The sequence below is a fragment of the Ambystoma mexicanum genome, chromosome 5p, assembly GCF_040938575.1.
Source record: "Ambystoma mexicanum isolate Mex_15411 chromosome 5p, UKY_AmexF1_1, whole genome shotgun sequence".
Classification (NCBI taxonomy): Eukaryota; Metazoa; Chordata; class Amphibia; order Caudata; family Ambystomatidae; genus Ambystoma; species Ambystoma mexicanum.
In genome coordinates, this window is record NC_090930.1 from 1071809799 (window position 1) to 1071835977 (window position 26179).

Here is a 26179-nt window from a genome sequence, read left to right on the forward strand (position 1 = left end):
TTAGCCACCTGCTGTTCCCAGAGGCCAAGAGGCTGAGAACTCTTAACACCCCAGAGACTCACCACAGGAGGCAGGATATCACATGGCCCTTCTGAGTGAGAGGGAGGGGGTTTCCCCTTCAGCCTGGAGGAGAGAGACAATAGCCCCTTTCTGTTGAATGGGGTATGTTAATTTTGAGTGTTTCCTGACAACAGCCCTCTGCCAGCAAGGAGAGACATGTGATCACTGACCCACCCAGACTTCTGGAGGCGGACCCAAACACTTTGGGGAGTTGAATTGCAACAAATATATATTTTATAGAAACAGTGATAACTTATTGTAACCAAATGACAGGAATGTACAACTTTGAGAGTCTTAGTTTGAAAAATGCCCTCACGATTTGAGTCCAAACTCCAATTTGTACCATGTTCTGGGGCAAAACCCCGCTAATTATGAATATTGTAGACAATATGTTTAAGCTAGAGACATGGAAAGTTACTGGGATATATGTGGAAGGGAAATGTACCTTTGTATAATTTTTTATGAAAAACCAATGTTGCAAAACCCACTAAAATCGAAAATAAGTTGCCATTTTTTAATGCAAGCTCCTAGAAATGCCAGAGTCGGGACAGGGACTATCTTTAGTAATATATGATGTGTGTACGTGATGTCAAACAACTGTGTACCTGGGAAATATGTATTTGGATCAGGAATAGATTTGTGTGCACATTGACCAGGGGAGTGTCATTTCTGCAGGTCATAAAAATGACATCACTCTGACACACTATCCCTTCCCAAATCAGGGACCAAAGAATCTATTGACCTATCAAATCAAGAAAGGGGCAGGCTTAGTGATGCTAGCCTCTCCACCCACTTTTTAAAACACATAAAAAGAGACTGCTGGGACAGGTAGAGACATTCAATTCCATTTTCTGCGGTACGCTCTGCCGGGAGACTCCAGACTTCACATCCATCAATCTCCAAAGACCAGAACTTAAAGCAAGGGCCTAAACCCACAAACTGAGAACTCTTCTCAGCAGGCCTCAGCATCCTTAAAATCATTTGCAAACTATTCCACAGCCGGGCGAGCTGTTTGAATTCTTTGCCAAGAACAATTACCAGAGACCAGACCAGAGATCCAGAGAACCACAGGCCGCTGTATCCAGAGAGCTGACCCAGACCGCTGTGAGCAGAACTAGAGATCCGGATCGATGCGAGCAGAACCGGTGCCTGATTGACCCGCCGAGCAGAGAGAACCGCCGCCGGACGTTTTGACCAGACCCGTGACGAGGCCTATTTCAAATTTATATTGTGAGTACCTAGCAGAAATGTGCAGAACCAATCCCTTAGTTAAAATAATCTAATCCAAACTATTTTAACCTAATTAGAACAGCCTCCTAGAAATCGTGTCATCTGTCATTTGTAAAGCTGCACAACTGTCACCTGTCAGTTCTGAAGCTGCAAGCTGTCACCTGTCATTTTGAGTTTTACTTTAAATCCGAAAATCTACCTTTATTAAATCGTCTGTATCTCCGGAACCGTTTAACTTTCATTTTAAAGCTGTGATTCTAGGCTTTCCAATGAACCTAGAACCGACTTCCTACTCCCTATACTTTTTCCGCAATCGCGATTTACGCACTCGCGAAATTTACCGCGATTTGCGATTTGGCTCAATTTCTCCACTTGTCAAAATAGCAGCTCCATTCTTTCCTTTGTTAAAATCTGTTTGCAACCTGGTAATAACTCATAGAGCATTGCTAAAGTGAGCCCGAACTAATACCAACAAGCATCTCTCACTCACCCTGAACCTCTAGGGGGAATTAAAAGCAATTTTAGCACCTTTTCACTTCCTTGCAAACCACATTAAAGTAATTCGCCTGTGTTTAAAACTCATCCCTGTTTTCTCTAAGCTTGCTGGGGGAACTGGAACTGTGTATTGCATTATAAAGTGTGATTTGTTGGGATTCTTGAAGACTGTGTGCTCTCCTTCCATTTCTTGTATTGCATAGGGGGGGGAGTGAATTGTCAAATGAAAATGTGATCATTCTACCTTTTGCTAAAATCATAACAAGTTATTTCTGTACTGCATTTTATTCCACCTTGCATTTCCTTGAAACCATCAAGCATTTTCAGCTACCTCATCCTCTACACTACTCCTAAGTAACCAAATCAGTGTACCCCTGTAACATTATCCATTGTTGATCACGGTCGTATTCTGAAGTGTGATATCAGTTATCAATTTATTTATAAAGTGTGATAGATATATATTGTTGAATTGTCCAAATAAACCTTTTAAATTTGCAAATCAAACCTACTTCTTGGCTCAGTGGGATCAGGGGGATTCTAAGAGGGGGGTGTTATACAAGGGTTGTTATCCAGAGTACTGAACTGGACATAAAAATGCATCAATAAGGGTTTTCCTCAGCATCCCAGACTAGGCATTGACTTAGCTGTAGTGTTGATTGAATATCGCTTACAGACTCCTCTCTCTCTTTCCTCCCTCACATCCTGGACCTTGCAAAGAAGGGCCTTTACTTACTTTTCTCCAGAAGCTCAACATCTCTAGAGCTCTGTAACTTTCTAGACTGGACTACTGCAACAGTCACTTATTTAATCTGCCCTCTTCCTCATTCCGTCCCCTCAAGCTTATCCAGAATAGGGCTGTGAGACTTATCCTTGGCCTCAAGCCCATGGACCATCTCTCCAGCCCTACAATCTCTCCATTGGCACCCATTTGCTGCAAAGATCAAATACAAATCCAGCTGCATCATCCATAAGGCTGTCTGGGGCCAGAGACCACAATGTCTACAACTTGTTCTCACCAAATACTCTCCCTCCAGATCTTTACTTTCTTCCGGCTACAACTGTCTGCACATTAAGTGCTTCGCTGAGCAGCAAGCTGGTGACCAATCTTTTTCCTTGGCTGGCTCCCTTCTCTGGAACAGCCTCCCCCTTTCTCTCCATCTTGAGCCGGATCTCCTCAAATTCCAGAAGCTTCTCAAGACTTTCCTGTTCACATCCTCCTTCCCCCTCTCTCTCCCGTGCAATACCCCACAGTTACTGAGATTGGTGGCCTGAACCCTTATGTGTCCTTCTGGATCCTGGCTTTCCGTCCAATCTCCTCAGCCTCTGCCCTACCCCAAGCACTTGCCTTTGTGCACCCAGTGGCATGTGTTGTCCCACAGGCCTGCACTTACTTATTGGCAGGTAACCACTCATAAGGGATCTTTGCCAAGGCACTTATATGTTGCTTGAAACTGACTCTCTCGCACTTCCCCCTCTGTGGAACCTTAAGCACTCACCCCCTGTCCCTTCTCTCTCTCTGCCCTTGCACCATCGGAATGCTCACAAGGCATAGTAGGACCGTGCCTGTCTTGTTCATCAATTCTATTGCATTTGCCTTTTTCCCCTGTTCCCTCGCCTTGCCCTGTGGGCACTTTGAAACATCATTTCTTGATGTATAAGTGCCTTAGAAATGCACAATAAAATAAAATTAAAATTAAAATAAAAAGTGTAAAAGACTAGGGTGATAGAAAATTATCCCCACTGCACTGCATTATAAGAGGCTGTGTGCAATATTAAAAGTTACAAAAAGTAAAAGACAAAAGGGAAACATAGTTTCCCAGCACTGATAGTCCGGAGGACTGATCAGTTTCCCCATAACAAAAGGAGCAAAACTCCAGGGAAGTAAAGCTGAATGCTTCACTTCCCTGTAGAAAATCAGGACAGGTTCAAAAACAAAAACAAAAGCAAAACATTTGGCGGTCCATGGATCTATGACGGGAAAGTTGAAAAAAGAGAAATCTTTCCTAACAATCATCATTGCAGAGCCTTGGATCATTTGAACAGGGGCTAGACATCAGAATCTATGAGAACCAGTGTTGGATTGTTAAGTCTGGCATTAGGCCAATGCCTAAAAGAAGAAACAAGCACTGTGGCCCGGTATTCTGGCCAATGGTTGCGACTGGGCAATGCTGTTCTTTCAGGTTAGCAGTGCACACTGCAAGGCTAACACGGCTCATTGATATGCATGGGTCGGGTCAATAACAAAGTGTTCTTTACAAAACACAAAGCGTCCCCACTTTAAGCTTCATCACCTCACTGTATGGCACCAAGGTCTGCCTACAACACGTTCCATCATTGAGGAAGCAAGCATTGATGAGAAGCTTTGCCTTCGATTTGAGCAATGAGGGCATTGGACTTCAGGAATAAAAAGAAAAGTCTTCCATGGTTGGTAATGGTTAATGACATTCCTGTATTGGGTCCTGCATTGCGTGGTTCTCAAGAATCACACTGGCTCACGCTGCAGCTCTGTATGGGGGAGCAGTCATGCATGTTTGGCTTATACCTACATCCCCAATGAACCCCAAAAGGGATCAGACCCGTAAAGCAGGAGATCATCTAGAAGACCGAGGATAAAGGTTGCGGTGAAGCAGCGCTGAGACCCTCCTTCTGCATTCCTAGATGGAACGTTCTTCGCAGCATGTCCTGATGCACATCACATGTGTGGTCTGCCTTCTTTAACTTATGTGCCACATTTCATAAACACTCAAACACCTTGTGACGATGTGTTCTCGTGAGAAACAACACCCGCCGTACCCTTGCGAGAACCAAGTGTGCATGTGCGAAAACCTCATACGTAGGAAATTCATTGATAGAGCGGCCGGTGCAGCAAGTGGATGCACTCCGGCGCACCTCCAGGCTTTGAGGCCTAAGCCACAGTTCTACCAGTCTTTGACATTAATCCAGGATGATATCCAATATGTGAGGCAGTGAAGTTAATTTGTGAATACTGTGTTGAGTGTTATATGAAGCCATAAAATAATTGGCAACAAGGATCAATCCTTCTCCAGGATGCATGGTGCAACGCCTCCCCCCATATTTATTCAATCCCCAGGTAGGCCTGTGATTCCATGGCCACAATGGGAACCATTGTTTACTACGTATCTGGAGGCCGTGGGTTGCATGGAATACGCTGCTGGAAGAACGATGGCCATGTTACTCAATGCTATGGGGTAGAAGGTCAAAGTATATTTTCCGGTTTGAAGCCAGAACTGGTTGATGTGGACTGTTTGTTTGTTTATTTATTTATTTTGTATGGCGCACCAAACCCATAGGTAACTGGGCACAAGCAGTACAAGTAGGCTTTAGGCTTAGGTTACAGAAGTTAACAGTCACAATATTGCAGGGTACAGCATTAAAGATATTTACAATTACAGAATTTGCAGTAGGTAACAGATGTTAACAGTCACAGGTTTTACAGGGTACAGTGTCAAAGATATTTACAGTTACAACATTTGCAGGATATGTAGGTAACAGGTGATTTAAAGGGAGCAAGCACTAGGATACATACACAGAGTTATTATTATAAGTGGACGTTAGGATATATACTATCGATGTTGCATCTGAAGCTGAGGTAAGTTTGATCAGCACGTAGTGAGTGCGGAAGTGAGTTCCATGTTTGGGCTGCCATAACTGGGAAGCTTCTACTGCCAGATTTGGATAAGTTGAATCGTGGTACACTGAGACAGAATAAGTTGGCAGTCCTGGTCGGGCGAGGACATATTTAAAGATGACATGCGCAAGATTGTTAACATATTTTAGAATAAGGAGAATACCGTGCTGCATCAATTAAGGTTTTACAATAGGAAGCAGGAGAGCACAGAGATAGTGGACAACTTTGTCACTACATTGCAGGAGATGGCTGTGCAAGTTTGGAGAGAATACAGAGAATATGATTTGTGAGATGTTGGTAGTGCATAACAACTGCAGAAATGTGCAGGACAAATTCATATTAGAAAAGGAATTGCAATTGGAAAAAGCTACTCAGTGTAGAGAAAGGGACCTCGTGCAGGCCCAAAGAAATGACGGGAACTGTGCAGGCCACTGATGTTCATATGGTAAAATGGAAAGGTCAAAGAGACAAACCCATGTATGAGAGAAAAGATAAAAGGGGGGGAGAGAGAACTTCTGAAATGCCACAGATGTGCCAGCCCGCATCACTTGGCTAATGACAAATACTGCCCTGCTAGGAGTAAAGAGTACACACACTGCAAGAGGTATGGTCATATTGTGATAGCCTGCAAATACGGGAAAAGAAAGTTGTAGAGGATTAGATCAAAAGTGACTACCACTCCCTCTCTGGTGATGGACAGGTGAACATGTGTCTCAGGGCCCGTGCCCCGTCCTCCTGTCCAACATTGTAAAAACTAGAAGCATTATTCATTGAGGCAGCCATACCGCTCTTATCCCAGGCAGGTGCATTAAGGAAGGGATACAATGTAAATTGAAGGTGCCAAGAATAAGTGATAGGGGATACATGTACATGTCCAATAGACATGAAGCAAATTATATTCATCATGAATCTACATGAACAATAAGTTAAAAGAATTTAGACATGAAGAATATTATACTGCACCTATTCATGTAGGAAACACACATACAAAGAAATGCACACATTTGAGTACAACATGAATAAAATATTTATATATTTCATTAACATAGAAATACGACAGGAGAAGGTATCCATCTCATTTAAAATGGATGTCATAGCATGCATTACAAATGAATCAGGCAGGGTTGAGAAAGTAGAAAAACTGAGGGTCTGCTCAAGCATAGCCAGCCACATGAACTTGGCACCATTAAATAGAAGACTGAACAGGTTTTAGTAGTGTTTCTCAAGAGCTTTTTTTATAAATGAAATTGGCAGTATGAGCCAATGAGAACAAGACAGCAAGCTTTGTGTCCTTGGATGGTTAGCTACATCCTACATCATCTCAAAACCACTTCCATCCAGCCTCTGTGTTGCAAAACATGCCCTGTGTTCAGTGAAATGAGAATAAAGGTTTTATGTTGACCAGCATATTATGAGGTCATTGGAAGAGGAAATAATGATGCATTTCAAGAAGCATGTGTACCCAATAAGAGAGGGCAATGTATTTTATTCATAGAAAATAGACCAATTAGATTGTAGGATTTATGGTAGAACATGACTGATGTATGATGGTGTTTTTGATATAAATATATGTTGAAAATAGGAGCGATTTAAAACTTTCTTCTATTCATCTTAAACACCATGGTTGACAGAACAAACCCTCCTGGCCGTATGCCAAATAAAGGCCCCTGTTCCTTGCAAAATTGTGTGTTTCTGGCCTTGGATGGCTGTATTGGGTTATGTCTGAAGTATGACCCCATATACAGATGGTGCCCACACAGGGTGTTTAATCCTTGACAGATCACAGCTACTAGAGCCCAGAATCCTCTGATGTGCTGCACTGAGAGGTATGGAGATCTCACAGAGCCGGATGAGAGGCAAGGGAAGGCGTGCAGTCTGACCCCATTTATCAAAGCAGCCATCTGGTGATGTGTCCTTTCCATGCCCTGGCAGTGCAATGCAGACAGCAGACTTGAAGGAAGAGCCAGACTCATACATGATGGTAGATATGTGCATTGTGCAGGAAACAGAACTAATGGGAAGGGATTGTACTGTTTAATAAGTGGGTGTAAAAGGATTTGTTTAGGGAGAGAGATACCTCAAATACCTATTATCAAGAAGCTAGAGGAAAACACATCACTCTCCATAACAGAGTATTAAGCTAGGGGATTCCTGTGCCAAGGCCAATGAAGGATGTGTTTACACTGAAAAATGGGGTAAAAAGGAGATGAGGATACTTTTCTAGGGAGAGCGTAAAGAAGATCTTAGTGTGTGGTGTTTATTTGTGACACCTAGATATGTTGTACTGGCACCAAGTACATAAAATGATGCAGTTTGGTGGTGAGTAAAAGTGGATTTTTATTTTACCGCATATTTTACAGCACATTGTGGAAAATGGAAAACTGTAGTTGAAATCAAAGCAGTGTGATTTAGAGAATGGACAGTGTTTGGTACTTGCCCGAGTAGATGGTTTTTAACATGGAAAGTGAAAAGCATTATGGAGGGTTGGAAGGGTGGTACATAGTAATGAACAGGAGATGAGATTAATTTGAAGTATGTAAATATTATTTAAGTGTTTGTCATGTATATGTGTAAGTGATGTTGTGTCAGTGACAACTGACTTATTGTGTGCATTGATGTGTGTAGTGTATTTTGTTGTGTGTCATTTTTGTTGAGTTTGAAGGAAACCATTTTTTATGTACTGGGATTTTATTTTTTAAAGAAATGCAGTTTGTTCGTGGCTGGCCTGGAATGTGGGCTGCATTTCTGCAGAAATAACAGAGCCACATTTTGACCAGTGAAGGCAGCTTCAAACAAGCAGCCCAGGCATAGCTTGGCTTGCGTGCAGAAGTTGGAAAAAGGAGACAGGTTGTTTTTTGATAGCTCTGAATTGAAGAAGCTTAGTTTTACAATTGTATTTTACCTATGCCTAATATGTGCACATTCTATAATGTATTAACTTAAGCTAAAAATGAAATACTTGAGGAGATACACAACACAGTATTTTTCTGGGCTGAGATCTAGTTTTGAAATCTGCAGCCGTCCCCTGGGATGAACCTGCTAAAAGCACAGATAGCATTCCTGTGTTCTGTTCCCAGCAGTAGACAGATAAGAGGCTGCCTTCTTCAAGAGAATGATTGGACAAACAGGGGCTTAGCATGGATAGCTCAGCTAGTGCAGTAATGGGTGTTTAGATCCCCACATTGACAGAGTAACATGCATTTCTGAATTGTAAAAAACATTAACATGAGAGACAAGAGGCATGGATTTGTAGAAACTAATGTTTTATAGAGCTCCCAGGAAGGAGGAGGAGCTAGTTATTGTATGTGTAGTTTAGTTTAAGTTGATCATTTGAGTTTAAGTTGAGGCCAGTCCCTTTAGGAGCCATTATGCTAGAGATTTCTGTAGGGCTGGGGCAGGGATAGTTGAATGTTTATGGGGGAGTTTGGGAAGATGATGGGAATTGTTTGTATATTAGGGAAGTTGGATTGGGATTGGATAATGTAAAATGTAATGTGACGAAAATACATTTTGTTTTAGCTAGCAGTACATGGGTTGTTAACTTAGATGTGAAAGTAAAATGACAAGTTTGAAAAGGTAGTTTTAGAAAGAGATATATTTGATGGCACTGACACAAAGGGGGCGTGGAAAAGGCGGAATTGTTGAACCTTTAATGAAGTAGGGAGTAGTTGGTGTAGATGTATCTTTGTATGGGATGTATTTTGTGAATATAAGAAGAAAAGAGGGCTATGAAATAGGTTAATTAAAGAGGATGCATCCTTTTTAGTGGCATGATCTGAGGCACATAAAAGTGTGCATGTGAAAAATAGATTGGGAAAGCATGGGATTTGGACTAGAATATATACGAATGAGTAGGGCTAGAGATAATATATATGTGTGCTTGTATATGATTAGTGTAGATTGTTCAACAACAATAATGGTGTTTTTTGTCAGGGGATGTCACCTTTAGGTTGGGGTAACAATACTAGTTGAATGAATTTGAGACTGGATGTTTTTTTAAAGAAGAAAGGGATTTTAATATTGTTATACGTTGTGTTGAGGTGGTGCCCGTGGGTCACCTTTGATTGGGATGTATGGGATAGTGGAGTGTATAGACCCCTGTTTTTAGTTTTGGCAATTAGCTGTTGCTGAAAGTGCTACATATAATGCTGAATCTATTGTCATTAAAATAAGAGCTTTAATAAGAGCTTGAAATAGGGATTTTGAATGTAGGTTTATGACATATGAAGATGGATTTATGAAGTTTGCTATGTGTCCCATCCACTTAACGCCCATTGCTAAGTGAAATCTATACGATTTTCCTCCCATTTCCCCTTCAACCACACCTCATTTTGAACTCTTTGGCTGAATTTGTACTGCATGGTGAATTTGTTAGCCATTTTCACTTCCAAAATGGTGGCCACCACCTGTTACTGTTATTTAATAGTTATTTGACTTGATTGATTATTTAAAATATATTCACTGCAGCTTTCAAGTTAAGTTACAGATTTTACAGTATTTAAATAAATAAAATAAACAAGGTACTGTAATAGTTTTGTTTTGGTTTAAAATGTTTCTGAAAATGACCATGTAGTGACATGTGAGGGATTGGTCAAGTGTTTATGATGTAAGGAGCACCTGATTGGCTGTGCAGTTAGTGATGTGATTGGATGTGCACTATGTGTTTGTTTGTCCAAGTAAGCCATTTTGTTCCTGGTAAGCCATTTTCTTTGTACATTTGAAGAGAGCTGAAAGCAATGAGTATTGTTTGCATTTGTTAATTTGTGTCACCAGCTTTTGTTAACCCGCCACTGGCACCTATTTGCTATGTTAGTCAAACAAATTTGATGTCGGGAGTGTCTTGGCTTTCCCAATGCCACTGCTTTCACTTTGTTTCAGTAACATTGCAAAATCGGATTCATGTTGTTATTGTGCCGTCATAACCTATTTGCAATGTTAGTCAAATGAATTTAATGTCAGCGGCGGCTTGGCTTTCCCGATGCCACCATTGACTTTCACTTTGTTTTACTAACGTTGCAAATATGTGGCAGCGGCAGATAAATGTTGTTAACCCACAGCCAGCACATGTTTGAAACTTAAGTGAAACGAAGTGAATGTCGGTGGTAGCTTGGCTTGCTGATGCCACCACCGACTTTGACTTTATTTTTACTAACATTCCAAAAATGTGCCGGCTGCGCATTAATATTGTTAACCCGCAGCTGGCACATGTTTGCAATGTTAGTGAAACAAAGTGAACGTCGGTGGCTGCTCAGCTGTCAATGCTTGTCTAAATGGCACTTGCATATTCAATGTATGAGCACTGATTACACATCCACATCTCTTGCAGGTGCTTCAAGGAGATTAACTCCACAGCATGTTGTGTGTACTTAATGAATAAGACACCCACATGTGGCAGACTGCATTTTCAAGCAGCAGCAGGAAAGAAGTGTGTTTGATTACAATCGCTCTGTAATTTGAGGTACCTCCAATCCCAAAGGAGGCAGAAAATAAGGTGAGTAGCAATTCATACAAAGGATCTCTTTGACTAGGTAATATCTCCTTGGATTCTGCATGTCATTTCTATTTAAAAATCATGCTGAAACTGGCCTTACATTGCCATGTCCGAGGGTACCTCTGATCACTGAGCCTGGCTTGCAAATGCTGGCATCCCATTTTTCCTTCAGAATCTGATACTTAAAGCCAGCAGTGCAACAACTTCCCACATTTTTTCCACAACATGATATACTGTTAATTGCAACAGTGAAAAGAGAGATGCACCGCGGTGTAAATGCCGTCCATAAAGTCTGAATATTACTGATGTTTTGACAACCTTTATGCAGTAACCAAAGGTTATATGTGCAGATGGTAGAATTCATCAGCTCTTAAAACCATATGGAAGACATGTTCAGGTGGCATCATAGTTGGTTCAATAACATGAATCAAAACTTTACGTTCTTGGAGTTGCATTAGTTTCAGTGAGAAGAGTAGCACCAGACTCATGCATAGGGACAATATGGGTTAGGGTAATATTTTCATGAATCTGGTTTCTTACAGGGTAGTTTATGGCCTGCGCAATGCACCAATCATTAGCACCATCCTCTCTGCTTACAGGTTGTCACCTCTTCTACAACAATCATGCAGCATGACACGGTTTCTCTGAATCCTTTTTTTTTGTTTGGGCTATTGCATTGGAGTACCGATAGGGAGGAATGGCATATGCAAATGAACATAACACTTGTAGGTTTTTTGGGGTTATTTACCCACTCATTGAGTGTCCATAACCATGCTAATCCCTATGACCATTCCCACCCAGCTCCTGCCACGCCCTACACAAAATACCTCCTCAAGGGAACTCTTTGAGGTCACTTTTCAAGCATTACCATCAAACTTTCCATTCAAAGTGCCTGCCAATGTTTTTTCAAAGCAACCTTCTTTGAGTTAATGGCTTAAGTGAAGCTGTAAACACACTACTGGTGTAATAAAAATGTCTTAACTTGTTCTGGCTTCTGCCACTTGATTGATAAGAACTTTGGGTGTCGTTCATTGAAGTCCTGTGAAAAACAAGTATTGGCAAAGTCAACAGTTTTGTTTTGTGTGTAAGTATTAGGCATTTGCCCGACATTGTTCCTGAATGCAGAGGCACTTGCACAATTGCTCTGCTGCTACCATCAATGGCCAGTTAATACCACTACGGCTGTGCCTGTAAAGTGCCTTTCCTACTCCTACGCAAATGCCCCAACTGTTGGCATTGCCAATGCTTGTTTGATTTGGTGATTGTTTATATAGTTTACTATTTTTGCTTTGGTTAAAATGTATGTATATTATCCATATTTTGAGCACATTTTTTCACACTAGAATTTGTCCCCTTTCATTACACATATATAAATCAGCTTGGCCCCATTAGATCATTTATTTTTAATTACAGAGTCCGCTTCCCTTCTCAAGGTTTTATTAGCTATTTGGGATTTTAGGAATATGCTAGACACTTTTCATGCCCTGATCACAGACATTATATTAGGGCACATTAGAGCCCCTCCCGCATTTGTATCTCATTTAAACATTGTAGGGAGATTTATTAGCAATAGATGGGGCATTTGTAAAGGCACACTACAAGAGTGCAGAGGGCAGTAACACAAAAAAGGGAGAAAGGCACGTTGATCAATAAAAGAAAACCATTTTTAAAGTTTAGGTATATTGTTGGATAGTAATTTGGAAAAGGAAAGGTACCCTGCCCAAAGGTTTTCCAACACAATGAATGAGCACAGGGAGGTGCCTCATACATTTGTGTTAAATAGCACAGAAGAGCCCTTGGATGTGCCACTACATTATCAAAAAAGAGAGCAGATGCACATAGCGCATTATTATCGAATTGTAAAAAAAGAAGGCAAGGAAGTAAGTAGAAGAGGGAAATGAGAAAGGGATTGAGAAAGGAAAGGGACAAAGACTGCAGTGAGAAAGAAAAATGTATGAGAGACAAAGAGAAATAAATGGAGGAAGAGAGCAATGGTGAGACAGAGACTGCAACAAAGGCACATGAGAGTGCTGCAAGTAGACAGACAGTGAGGACATGGGTCAGAGAGGTAACTGAGGATAGAAAGAGGGGAGACTGCATATCCCCCACTGTATAGCGCAGAACCATTGGAATATTATGCCCAAGATCACGCACAGTGTCAGACATGTGCCGTGAATACAAGTAAAACTATAAATGCAACCTACACAAAAGGGAAGGCTAATGCAATGTGTAAGTGCTAGCAGTCCAAGCCTAACACTCCCATGCACAAGTGCAGCAGGTACTAGCACAATCATAATCACTTTTGCAGCAAAACACAGTAGCATCACGCAATGCGCATGCACTGACACAGACAGTCATATCCAGAGTAGGGGGGCACAATATTAGTGGGAGGGAGCACTTTCACTTGACTGAATTTACACACACCAAAGGATAGGGGAGCATAATCTTTTGATACCATTATTGTGTTTTTTGCAAGATGTCAGCAGACGTATTGGGGAGAGATTTGAGTAACTGACCAAGGGATAAAATGCACTGCTCCAGGGATTAATTCTGTAAATGCGCAAGAATACACATTAGCATTTTAAGGCCAGAAAATATAAAGGTATGTGCCATTAGATTAAGAAGCATTACTTATGGAGTACACACGCTGATTAGCATAGCTTTAAATAGTAAACTGCAGATTCTTAAGATTGTCCACAGAGTTTGTATTCAGATAAGAAGTACCCAAGAATGAGAAAGAAGGACCAATGAGTATAAGCAAGCTACGACCTGCAACAGTGAGGGAATAAACTGGACAGAAGTGATAGCTCTTGGTGAGGAAAACAGACAGATTAATTTGACAAACAAAGACTTGTTTAATTTAGGTTTAGTTAGCAGTTAATGATTGTAAACAGAGACAATGATGATTTGACACAAGTACTGAGAATGTTGTGGACCAGTAATACCAATGATGGGGAGAGAGGATAGCTCAGGGGCAACGTGCTTGTCTTCACAGCAAGACAACGTGGCTCAACACAGATTCAAATCCCGATCCTGTGCTTAGAAACCACTCGCTGGTATTAAGTGCATTATAAATGAAAAAAAAAGATGATTGGTTTATTAGAAGGAGTGAAGAGAAGGAAAAAAAAACAAGATATGGATAAACATAGGGATATCACGTTACGTTTTGTCACGTAATGGCCACAAAGAGGGGGAGCAACACACACACTGACCATCTATACATCCCCCCTCAATAGTAGACAATATTCCCACAATACAAGCATAGCACCAACTTCAGCAACAGTAACCCCATGTCCTGCTATCACAGCATAAGAGAACATAGCGTGCATGACAAATATATATGTAGTATATTTGGAGCATTTTGAAAATTACGGTGGAGAGACTACAAGAAATACAATGACACATAGTAACATGCAACTTTCAGAGCGAGGAATGCAACTCCTGCCAGCACATGTAACCACATAGGAGAGTAAGTAACAAACAAAATATATATATATATATATATATATATATATATATATATATATATATATATATATTCAGTGAAAAAACTTTGAAAACTTTGTTTTACTTAACCATAACGTCCCTTTAACAAAGTTTTTTCCCTGAATTTCATAGGTTTTTAGTAGCGCAACTTAACCATAACGTCCCTTTACCAATGTTTTTTCACTGAATTTCATAGGTTTTTATAGCGCAACTACCATAACGTCCCTTTAACAACGTTTTTTCACTGAATTTCATTGGTTTCTATTAGTACAACTTTACCATAACGTCCCTTTAACAAAGTTTTATCATTGATTTTCATAGGTTTTTATTAGTGCAACTTAACCATAACGTCCCTTTAACACAATTTTTTGATTGAATTTCATAGTTTTTTATTAGTGCTACGTAACCATAATGTCCTTTTCAATGGATGAAGACCACTAGCATCCTAGGTTCTCAAAGTGGGAACCCGGGGTGGTAAAAAAAAGATTTTTCTTCCCAAACCGGAACGCCTGCGGCGTCCCGGTGTAGGAAGGAAAATCTTTTACCAAGTTGGACACCATGGAAATGGAAGGCGGGGTGTATAAAGAGAACACAACAGGGCATGGGTAGGGGGGACCAGGAGGGAGACACGGGGCATGAGAGGGGAGTGGGGGGTAACAGGAGAGAGATATGGGACATGAGCGGGGGGTTAGGGGTAACAGGAGGGAGACACGGGGCATGAGCGGGGGTGGGGGCAACAGCAGGGAGACATAGGGCATGAGCGGGGGGTGGGGGCAACAGCAGGGAGACACGGGGCATGAGTGGGGGGTAATAGGAGAGAGACACGGGGCATGAGCAGGGGGTGGGGGGCAACAGGAGGGAGACACGGGGCATGAGCGGGTGGTGGGGGGAACAGGAGGGAGACACGGGGCATGAGCAGGGGGTGGGGGGGACAGGAGGGAGACACGGGGCATGAGCGGGGGGTGGGGGGAACAGGGGAGATCCAGGGCATGAGCGGGGGGTGGGTGAAGACGAGGGAGACACGGGGCATGAGCGGGGGTGGGGGGGTACAGGAGGGAGACACGGTAATGAGCGGGGGTGGGGAAAACAAGAGAGAGACACGGGTAATGAGCGGGGGGTGGGGGGAACACGAGGGAGACATGGGCATGAGCAGGGGGTGGGGGTTACAGGAGGGAGACACGGGTAATGCGGGCGGTCGGGGGATACAGGAGGGAGACACAGGTAATGAGCGGGGGTGGGGGGAACGGGATATCCGCTCCTCGGTCCTCTGCAGGCCACCGTGTACCGATGGCGTGTCTCCTGCAAGTCTGCAGCAGCCCGGGATGTTCAGGAAGTGTAATCCACATGAGCCTCACACTCACAGCCCCATTGGAGGCCCCGCTGTCCTCTGATCTTATCGGATCGGAATTTTCGCTTGGTACGTTGTGATAATCACTTGTGAAGTCTGAAGCCACCGCAGAGCTTGCCACAGATGCCAATATACGAACAACAAACTAAGATGGCGGGCGTCTCTGAAAATAAGACGCACTGCACGCTTTACTACAGCCAATGGGAGAGCACGTCAGATGTCCGCGGACATCATGCAAGTCGCTTGCCCAATCCCCGTCCTGTCCGCGGAGCGAACAGCAAAGTGTGTCCGCGAAGCGGACACATATATCACTCATTTTTTTATATATATATATGTATATTCAGTGAAAAGATTTTGTTAAAGGGACGTTATGGTTAAGTTGCGCTGCTAAAAACCTTTCAAATTCAGTGAAAAAACTTTGTTAAAGGGACGTTATGGTTCCAAGTAAAACGAAAAACCCTTGAAATTCGCCAGTTATGGTAAGCTAAGAAACCATAACTCGCGCCACCACCGTGCACTGCTAAGCCTAACACCCAGGACATCAAAGATGACATCACAAATGTCATTGATGACATCACTGATGACATCACATGTCTGACTCCCCCTTTTTTCCTTTCCTGACATATCTAGGCCACATGATTTTCTTCAGTAACAGTCAGGAACTAAAAATTGTAAATGTACTATATTCATAGACTTATCCTTCAAGTATGTTCTTACAATAATTCCCTTATGGTCCAGTCATATCATATGAAACATATACATAGGGGAAGACACAACCTTGAAAGACAGCAATCCTTTTTGTGCATTAAAATTATCAGTAGATTTATCAGCACTTTCTGTTAGTTTTGATGTTTTTTTATTACTGTACTTTCCCTGTATATTCTCATATTTATATATGTTGTACTCACACTATTTTCCTTAGGGTCCAGACACATCATGTGATATATATATAGATAGGGTAAGTAACAGCTTTGAAACAGAGCAATAATGTCTCTGCATAAAGGTAATCAGTTAGGTTATGAACACTTTCTGCTACTATTGCTGTTTTTTTTTCTCACTTCAATTCCCTTGTATATATTCATATTTGTATGTGGTGTTGTCTCTTTGTGATTTGTCTATAATAATGCAATTATGTAGTAAGTGGGTTTTATTACCTACTTATCACAAGTTTCACTGTACGCAAAACTGTAATATGAAAACAGTTATCATTTCACTATTCAACATGGCAAGCTTATGAATAGTGCACCTCCATCGTATATGCTGCACACAATGCCTATGTTTCTACATGAGTACCTTAGTATACTGGATGGAACTTCATAATAGAATCCTATTTATATCAATGCATTGCTTAATACACTGTGTAGCACTTGATATTTATTCCAATAATCTTTGACACTTTTTTTATTAACATTACACTAAGAATCCCTTGTACAGACTTTTCATGAAAGGTAAATGCATATGTGATGTCATCAGTGATGTCATCTTTGATGTCCTGGGTGTTAGGCTTAGCAGTGCACGGTGGTGGCGTGAGTTATGGTTGCTTAGCTTACCATAACTGGCGAATTTCAAGGGTTTTTCGGTTTTACTTGGAACCATAACGTCCCTTTAACAAAGTTTTTTCTCTGAATTTGAAAGGTTTTTAGCAGCGCAACTTAACCATAACGTCCCTTTAACATTTTTTCACTGAATTTCGGTGGTTTTTAGCAGCGCAACTTAACCATAATGTCCCTTTAACAAAGTATTTTCACTGAATTTCATAGGTTTTTAGTAGTGCAACTTAACAATAATGACTTTGACTTTATATACATGTCATATGGAACTGACTGAATCTCTTCTACTGTACTTGATGTCGGCAAACTCATTTAGGGGGTAATTCATAGAATTTAGCTTACAAGTGGCGCACGCGGCTGGCGCACAGTGTGCGTGTGTGAATCCCTGCGCCAGCCGCGTGTGCCAAAACCCATTTCCGCGCACAGCGTATTCATGGATTCCAGCTACCAAAACCAGCCGTGGCGCACAGTGGCGCAGCGACCCTGCAGCAGCGCCAGTTACGCCCCCAAGAACGCCTCTCGCGCAGGGAAAAGCCAACAAAATCCCCAATCCAGCGCAAAGGGCTGAGCTAACCCTGTACCAGCACGGCAAGCGGGCTACGTGTATCACTGGGGTGCGCGGGAAGTACCTCACGTCATTTCAGCTGGGTACGTGTATTTCAGGGGTGCGCTTGAAGTTCCACACGCGATTCCATCAGGGTACGTGTACATCACGGGTGCGCGGGAATTTTCACACGTGAATTCAGCAGGGTACGTGTATATCAGGGGTGCGCGGGAAGTTCCACACGCGAATGTCCTGGCTACGTGTATTTCGGGGTGCGCGGGAAGTTCCACACGCGATATCAGCAGGGTACGTGTATTCCAGGGGTGCGCTGGAAGTTCCACACACGAATGTCCTGGCTACGTGTATCTTGGGGTGCGCGGGAAGTTTCACACGCGATATCAGCAGGGTACATGTATATCAGGGGTGCGCGGGAAGTTCCACACGCCAATGTCCTGGCTACGTGTATTTCAGGGTGCGCGGGAAGTTACACACGCGAATGTCCTGGCTACGTGTATCTTGGGGTGCGCGGGAAGTTTCACACGCGAAATCAGCAGGGTACATGTATATCAGGGGTGCGCGGGAAGTTCCACGCGTGAATGTCCTGGCCACGTGTATTTCGGGGTGCGCGGGAAGTTTCACACGCGATATCAGCAGGGTACGTGTATTCCAGGGGTGCGCGGGAAGTTCCACACGCGAATGTCCTGGCTACGTGTATCTTGGGGTGCGCGGGAAGTTTCACACGCGATATCAGCAGGGTACGTGTATTTCAGGGGTGCACGGAAAGTATCACACGCGATTCCATCAGGGTACGTGTATTACAGGGTGCGCGGGGAGCACCACACGTGAGTTGCACTTGTGGGTCCTCCCAGGTGTTCCCTCTATACCCTCCACGGCCCCTGCAGGTGGCCCACACCACAGGGGCCTACCCTGCACATGTCCTGCAGGCACCCCATCCACCATGGCCATGCCCCCCAGCCAACCCACATGTCATCTTGCACTACTGCCCACCAACGCATGTCCCCCTGCACCCCCAGCCACCAGGGGCAGCCTCCCCAGGCCCCCACCCATGTCTCCCACCACCCCCATCCCCCAGCAGTGCAGGGGCAGCCTCCACCAGGCCCCCACCCATGTCCAACTCATGTTCCCCTGCACCCCCACCCCCCAGCAGAGCAGGGGCAAGCTCCACCAGGCCCCCACACATGTCCCCTATCACCCCCACCCCCCAGCCACCAGGGGCAGCCTCCACCAGGCCCCCATCCATGTCCAACTCATGTTCCCCTGCACCCCCACCCCCCAGCACTGTGGGGCACCTGCCAGCAGGCCCCCACTCATGTCCAACTCATGTTCCCCTGCACCCCCACCCCCCAGCACTGTGGGGCACCTGCCAGCAGGCCCCCACCCATGTCCAACTCATGTTCCCCTGCACCCCCACCCCCCAGCAGTGCAGGGGCAGCCTCCACCAGGCCCCCACTCATGTCCCCTATCACCCCCACCCCCCAGCCACCAGGGGCAGCTCCACCAGGCCCCCACCCATGTCTCCCACCACCCCCACCCCCCAGCCACCAGGGGCAGCCTCCACCAGGCCCCCACCCATGTCCAACTCGTGTTCCCCTGCACCCCCATCCCCCAGCACTGTGGGGCACCTGCCAGCAGGCCCCCACTCCTGTCCCCTATCACCCCCACCCCCCAGCCACCAGGGGCAGCCTCCACCAGGCCCCCACCCATGTCCAACTCATGTTCCCCTGCACCCCCACCCCCCAGCAGTGCAGGGGCAGCCTCCACCAGGCCCCCACTCCTGTCCCCTATCACCCCCACCCCCCAGCCACCAAGGGCAGCCTCCACCAGGCCCCCACCCATGTCCAACTCATGTTCCCCTGCACCCCCACCCCCAAGCACTGTGGGGCACCTGCCAGCAGGCCCCCACTCATGTCCAACTCATGTTCCCCTGCACCCCCCCCCAGCACTGTGGGGCACCTGCCAGCAGGCCCCCACTCCTGTCCCCTATCACCCCCACCCCCTAGCCACCAGGGGCAGCCTCCACCAGGCCCCCACTCATGTCCCCTATCACCCCCACCCCCCAGCCACCAGGGGCAACCTCCACCAGGCCCCCACCCATGTCCAACTCATGTTCCCCTGCACCCCCACCCCCCAGCACTGTGGGGCACCTGCCAGCAGGCCCCCACTCATGTCTAACTCATATTCCTCTGCACCCCCACCCCCCAGCACTGTGGGGCACCTGCCAGCAGGCCCCCACTCCTGACCCCTATCACCCCCACCCCCCAGCCACCAGGGGCAGCCTCCACCAGGCCCCCACTCATGTCCCCTATCACCCCCAACCCCCAGCCACCAGGGGCAGCCTCCACCAGGCCCCCACCCATGTCCAACTCATGTTCCCCTGCACCCCCACCCCCCAGCACTGTGGGGAACCTGCCAGCAGGCCCCAACTCATGTTCCCCAGCCAACATGTCATCACAATCTAGATCCCTGGTCCCTATGGTCAGCCTCCAAATGCAAAACACCCACCCGAGTATTGCATCCACCCACTCAGAAATGGCAATAACATGACAGAACACCAATTGCAAGTTTGGAAACAAACACATGTCCCTCACATACACCCAATGGGTGTCAGTGAATCTCAAAACCCATATCATGATATGCATTAAACCAATGAGATGATACTACACATTGAAGTTCGATCAAAAAATATGTATTAAAGGAAACATAAATTGAATCAAAAATAAAGAAACAGAAATGGGAATGTACAAAAATGAAAAGAAGCATGTCCGTGAAAAAAAGCAAAACCAAAAATCATAATCCAAAGGAATGGTGTCCAAAGTCACAGTCCACAAAAGAAAATCCAATGGAAAATTATAATTGAAAGCCATTGCTCCATGGGTAAATTGTGAAAGAAAAAGAAAATCCAACAGTGAACTATGTACAGACAAACAAGCCAGGGTCCATTATCCCAACAAAAGAAATGAAACCTATCTAACAACACTAACTAATAAAAAAAAACTATATACAAAAATGTGGCCCATTGTCCAAAAGGTCCAAAATAAAATCAAAAATAAAGGAAACCTAACACTACCTACATAACTATGTACAAGGGCAGCGGGCTAGTCTGACGGCTCACTCTTGGATGTCCCGGGCCAGGGCATCATCAAACTCCTGCTCAATGTCCCGGAGGCGGTCCTCCTCCATGGCCCCGAGGGTCCGCAGGGCCGTCGATGTGTCCACCTCCAACCCCCTGCGGATTGCCTCGAGGCACTCGGCCCGCCTCAGGGCCCTCCGCATGGAGTTCTCCGCCCTGACCATTGTGAGCCGTGCCTCTTTCACCCGCTGCCGCTCCGCATCTATGGCGTGGCCCAACCGCTGCCACATGGAAGACACTCTCTGTCCTGGGTCCTCCTGCCCTCCGGCCGATGCCTGCCCCCCGATGTTGAAGGCCCCGAGCCTTCATGGCTCCCACCACGTTGCTGCTGCTGGTGAGCCTCTGCCTGTGCACTGCCTCCTGCTGCCTGCACATCCTCCGCCGGCTGGGGTGCAGTCGTTGATGTGGCCACCCCTGCTGGACGTCCGACTGCCGACTGTGGCAGGGATGCCTCCTCCACCAGCCGGGCTGCACCGTCAGAGGCAGCTCCACAGGGCACCCAGGTGACTGATGGGTGGGAAGATGGCACGGAGGACGACTGGCACATAGGGGGTTCAGTTGAGGAGGGGGTCGTAGCAAGCCCCATCAAACGGAGGAATCCGGCCTGGGTGACCTGTCCCAGTAGGCCGACGCGGTCAACGAGCCATTCGAGATGACGTGCAGTCTCCTCATGAAAAGACTGCAGGACCCGGATAGCCACGTCCGCAGGCAGAGGAAGGCCAGTTGTCGTTAGCTCATCCCCTGCCTGAAAACGGGTCTGGACGTTGGAATCCCTGCTGGTGCAAGATGATGCAGGGACAGGATCAGGGACAGGATTGCACACAGGCACCTCCACGGCAGCCTGTGCTGCCTCCTGTCCCTGGTCCTGCACTGCACCACTAGCACCAGTGGGATCCCCACCTCCAGACCCCCTCTCTGTTGCTTGCACGGCCTCCTCCTCCACCAAACCCCCCCCCAACCTGGATGACTCCGTGCCATCTTCCCCCGTTGGGCCCTGTGGGGTTCCAGCTGCCCCTTCTGCTGCCGAGGAGTCCAACTCCAACCTCCGCCTCTTGGACCTCCCCCCGGCAGCTGCAGCCTGGGACGCGGCACCGGACTCCTCACTCCCCGACGAGACCACAACATGGGAGGGGAGCCGGGCCTTGCGTCTCCGGCTGGCGGTGGGATCCCCGCCGCTGTGCTCCACAGCACCTTCTCTCCCCTCTTCATCAGTTGACGCTGCAGACAGGGAGAAATAAAACACAGGCATCAGGGCACTGTACAATGGACACATACACACATGACAGTTGTACATGAGTGGCATTGGCAAACCTCAGACATGCCATCACAATCCCCAACACACATGTCATTTCAACTCGCACACATGAGCCATACCACAGCCATATCGCAACTGCTAGCACCATCCATACACATACAACAGCATGAGCAGGCAAAGGTGAGCCAGACATCACATGCAACACAGGGAGTGCACTACACATGTACACACACCACCACACTTGCATGCATGTGTACACCTCTGCCAAGTGTCGCAGTGTTCAGATGGGCATCCATGTCACATCTGCCAATCAGGCTTCCACATCCCGCTGTCACATGCATCCATGTTGCATCACTGTTGCACCCTTGTCAAATACACACAAATGCACATGTACACAGTGCTGATACATGCAGCTGAAAACAACATACATGCGTGACATCACGAACATGTCTACTTACATACACATTCATCCAAACATGTGTGCCCACACAACTGCATTCGGCATGCAAGCCTACACACACAAGCACCATCCATGTCTCACACATTACAGCCCTCGCATGTGTTAGCCTCACGGCCCTGTACACCCCCACCCATACTCGACCCCATACAAACAGATGTGCAACCTGCACACTACTGAAACATCACCACACGCACAGCTCACAATCATGATGCATGTACACTTACCGCTCGACTCCAGACGGGTCTGCCTCTCAAGGACCTGGACGTGGAGCGCTGGGGATATGCGTTCCAGGACCCTCATCTGATCTTCCGACAAGTGGCCCCGGAGCCCCTTAGCATCCGCTGCCTTCAAGAGACGCCGGGCCTTGTTCAGGGTCCTGGACCTGAAGTCCTCCCAGCGCTTCTTGACATGTTGTAAGTCGCGAACTGCCACCCCCTCCGCGTTGATGGCAGTCACGATATCAGTCCAGATCCGAGTACGTCCTTCCTTGTCGGCGCGGGAACTTCCGAAGAGGGCATCATACTGCCCCAGGACTTGCTCCACCAGGACACCAACTTCCCTGGCACTGAAGCTGGTGCCCCTCTGCCTCTCTGGCCGGGGGTTGTCAGTGGTGCCAGATGTTGCAGTGCCAGACATGACAACCCCAGAGGCAGGAGTGGGTGGGCAACTGGGTCCTGGGGCTGGGCTGTGGAGCGATGGAATCCCAGTCGGGAGTCTTCGGTTCCAGCAGGGGTGGTCACAGCAACAGCACCCCTGGCTGATGTGCAGGCAGCAAATGGCAGGGCACATGGGCAGCAGGCAGTCAGGCAGCAGCAGATGGCAGGTGGGAGCATGCTCGGGGCTCTGGGGGACAGTAATTCAGCCTTCTGGGCAGGAGCGTGGTCTTCCGTGTGCTTATGCATGGCCAGCTTGATACGGAGTGATTTGGCACGTGAAAATTCTGCACGTCAGCGTGTAATTCGAGGAAAGGCCCTTAGTGCATAAGCGCGTCTGCACGCATACACAATTTCATTGGACAGAAGGCCCCTCAAGCGCAAGCGCCCCTGTGACGTGATGTGCACAGGCGTGCATGGGCATTTCAGCGCGCGTGAAAAACTGCACGTCCTCGTGTAATACAAGGAAAGGGCCCATGCGCTTAAGTGACGTGACGCGCGCGTGCGTTTCTCTCAGCACGGGTTAAAGGTGAGCGGGCCCAGCAGTTCGCTGTACGTGCCTTTCGTGGAGACCGACGTGTGTTGCTGCTTCCTGTTGTTTCGCGCGCCATCACAACTTCACAGCTATCAAGGACGTATCTCTTCTTTTGGCGGGGGTATTGGCTACGCTTGTTTTTCTGCATCGCGCTAGTCAGACGGTGAGTGGCACACGCTCTTTTTCCCACTGCGGGTGCCCCTGTGTATCGCACCCATTTTCGATGTCATAGTAGCCTGCATGTCCCACGCGTACGCGTTATTCGTGTTACTGGGTGCCACCGCGTACTGCGGGAGGTTGAATCCACGCACGTAGGCTGCAGGGTTGCGTGCACGGTTTTACTGCAGTTTTGGGGTGCCTGAGAGTTGCGTGACCCGTCACTACATCAGCGGGGTCACATACAGCCTTGCCGGTGCAGGGGGGCTGTTAACATCTTGCTTGCCACCCCCTTCACCCCAATTGCCCAGGTCAATTGTGGTGTACACCTCCCATTGGCACCACTCCATTTGTGGCGGCACTACTACATCTGTGCCATGGTTGGGAGGCCACCAAAGGTGAGGGGTGCCTCAGCTGGGCGTCCTCCTCGTGGCGGGCGTGGTCGGGGACGTGGCCGTGGTGACCAGGGAGTAGGGGGACTCCAGGGTGTCCAGGGCGGCCACAGAGGGGGAAGAGGCAGGGGTGCGCCACTTGAGCACAATGTTGTGCCATGTGTCGGTGCAGTCATGCCACCACCCCCTGTGGTTCCGGGGGATGCAGCTTCTGCATCTGGCACTGGCGCCCGTGTGACCCGGCAGTCCGTTCCATCGACTGCCACGGGCCCAAGGGTAGTGGTAGCTGCAGGGGCAGCTGTGGACACCGCCACCCAGGCTCAGGGTCTGCCAGCGCAGGCTGCGTTGGCACTTGAGGAGCCCTTGGTAGATCTCCAACAGGCCAGGAGGGAAACCATAGGGGCAGGCCGGGCTGCTCAGACCAAGACACGTGTCCCTGGGGCAGTCATGTCATCTGCTGCCCCGAACAGCCGGGTGTTGGCAAGTGCAGGGGCAGATGCATCCAACAGCACCCCGGTTGTGAGTCTGCCAACCAGGACCGTTGCGGTCAATGACCCTGCCACAGCTGATGTTGCTGCGCAGGGTCCATTAGTGGGCACCCAGCTGCCACTGACACAAGTCAGGCCTTTGGTCATCCCTCCACCTGCCACTCCCTTGGCTCAGTCCACCGAACCCACTGGCCATACTGGTCAGGGCGGCATTAGCCAGCCAGGGTCTGCGCCACAGTCCAAGAGGAGGAAGGTTGCACCTGCAGCACAGGCTGGGACCCCACACACAGCCACGACCTCCTGCACGTCGAGGAACAAGCCTTTCTGTAAGCAGGAACTGGACTTCCTCGTGGACTACGTGCGGGCCACAGCCGTGACATGCTAGTGGGTGCCAATAGTCAGACTACGGCTGCCCAACGTGACACCCACTGGAAGCATGTTGCGGAACATGTCAGTTCATTCGGCCATGAGGTGCGCACGGCGCAAGAGTGCAAAAAGCGTTGGAATGACATCAAACGCAGCCCTAAGGCTAAGCGTGCCTCTAATTACAACTTGACTCTGGTGACTGGCGGTGGGCCTGCACCAGAGGAGGAAGAGCTCACTCCGCATGAGGCACTCGTTGCGGAGTTCATACCACCTGAATTGGTCGAAGGAGTGGGAGAGATGCTGGACTTTGATGCCCAGTCCAGTGAGTGTTGATGCGTGTTTGTTGAGGACGTGTGTGTTTTAGTTGTGGGATGTGTTGTGCATGATTGCCGCTACATGTGACGTGTACATGGTTCTGATGTGTAAGTAATGCAATGACTCCATGTAGGCATGCTCCCTTGCCCCTCCTCCGCCACTCTGCACCCCAGTTCCACCTTTGCACTGGTGTTCTTCAATCTTGCCAATGTGTACTTTCTTGTTCATGCGTCCTGTGTAGATGCTAACTTCCAGCGTAGAATCTGCCAAACATATGCCGTGTGGTAGAGCCTTAGTACTTGATGCAGGGTATCTCACTTTTACTGTGCATAGGTCAGATGTCCCGCAGGGACATGAGTGCCCATTCATGCTCCTTGTGCATCGCACGCATGCCCCTATGTGTCCTTGACTGGATGATCACTGTAATACAAGTCCTTGGTTACATACATTGCCTGCCATCTCATCAGCCTTTCCATGTCAACTGTGGCTCAGTCCTGCATTGCACACATGTTTAGGGTCTGACAATCTGTGTGGCTCACAGGCCTCAGACTGTTC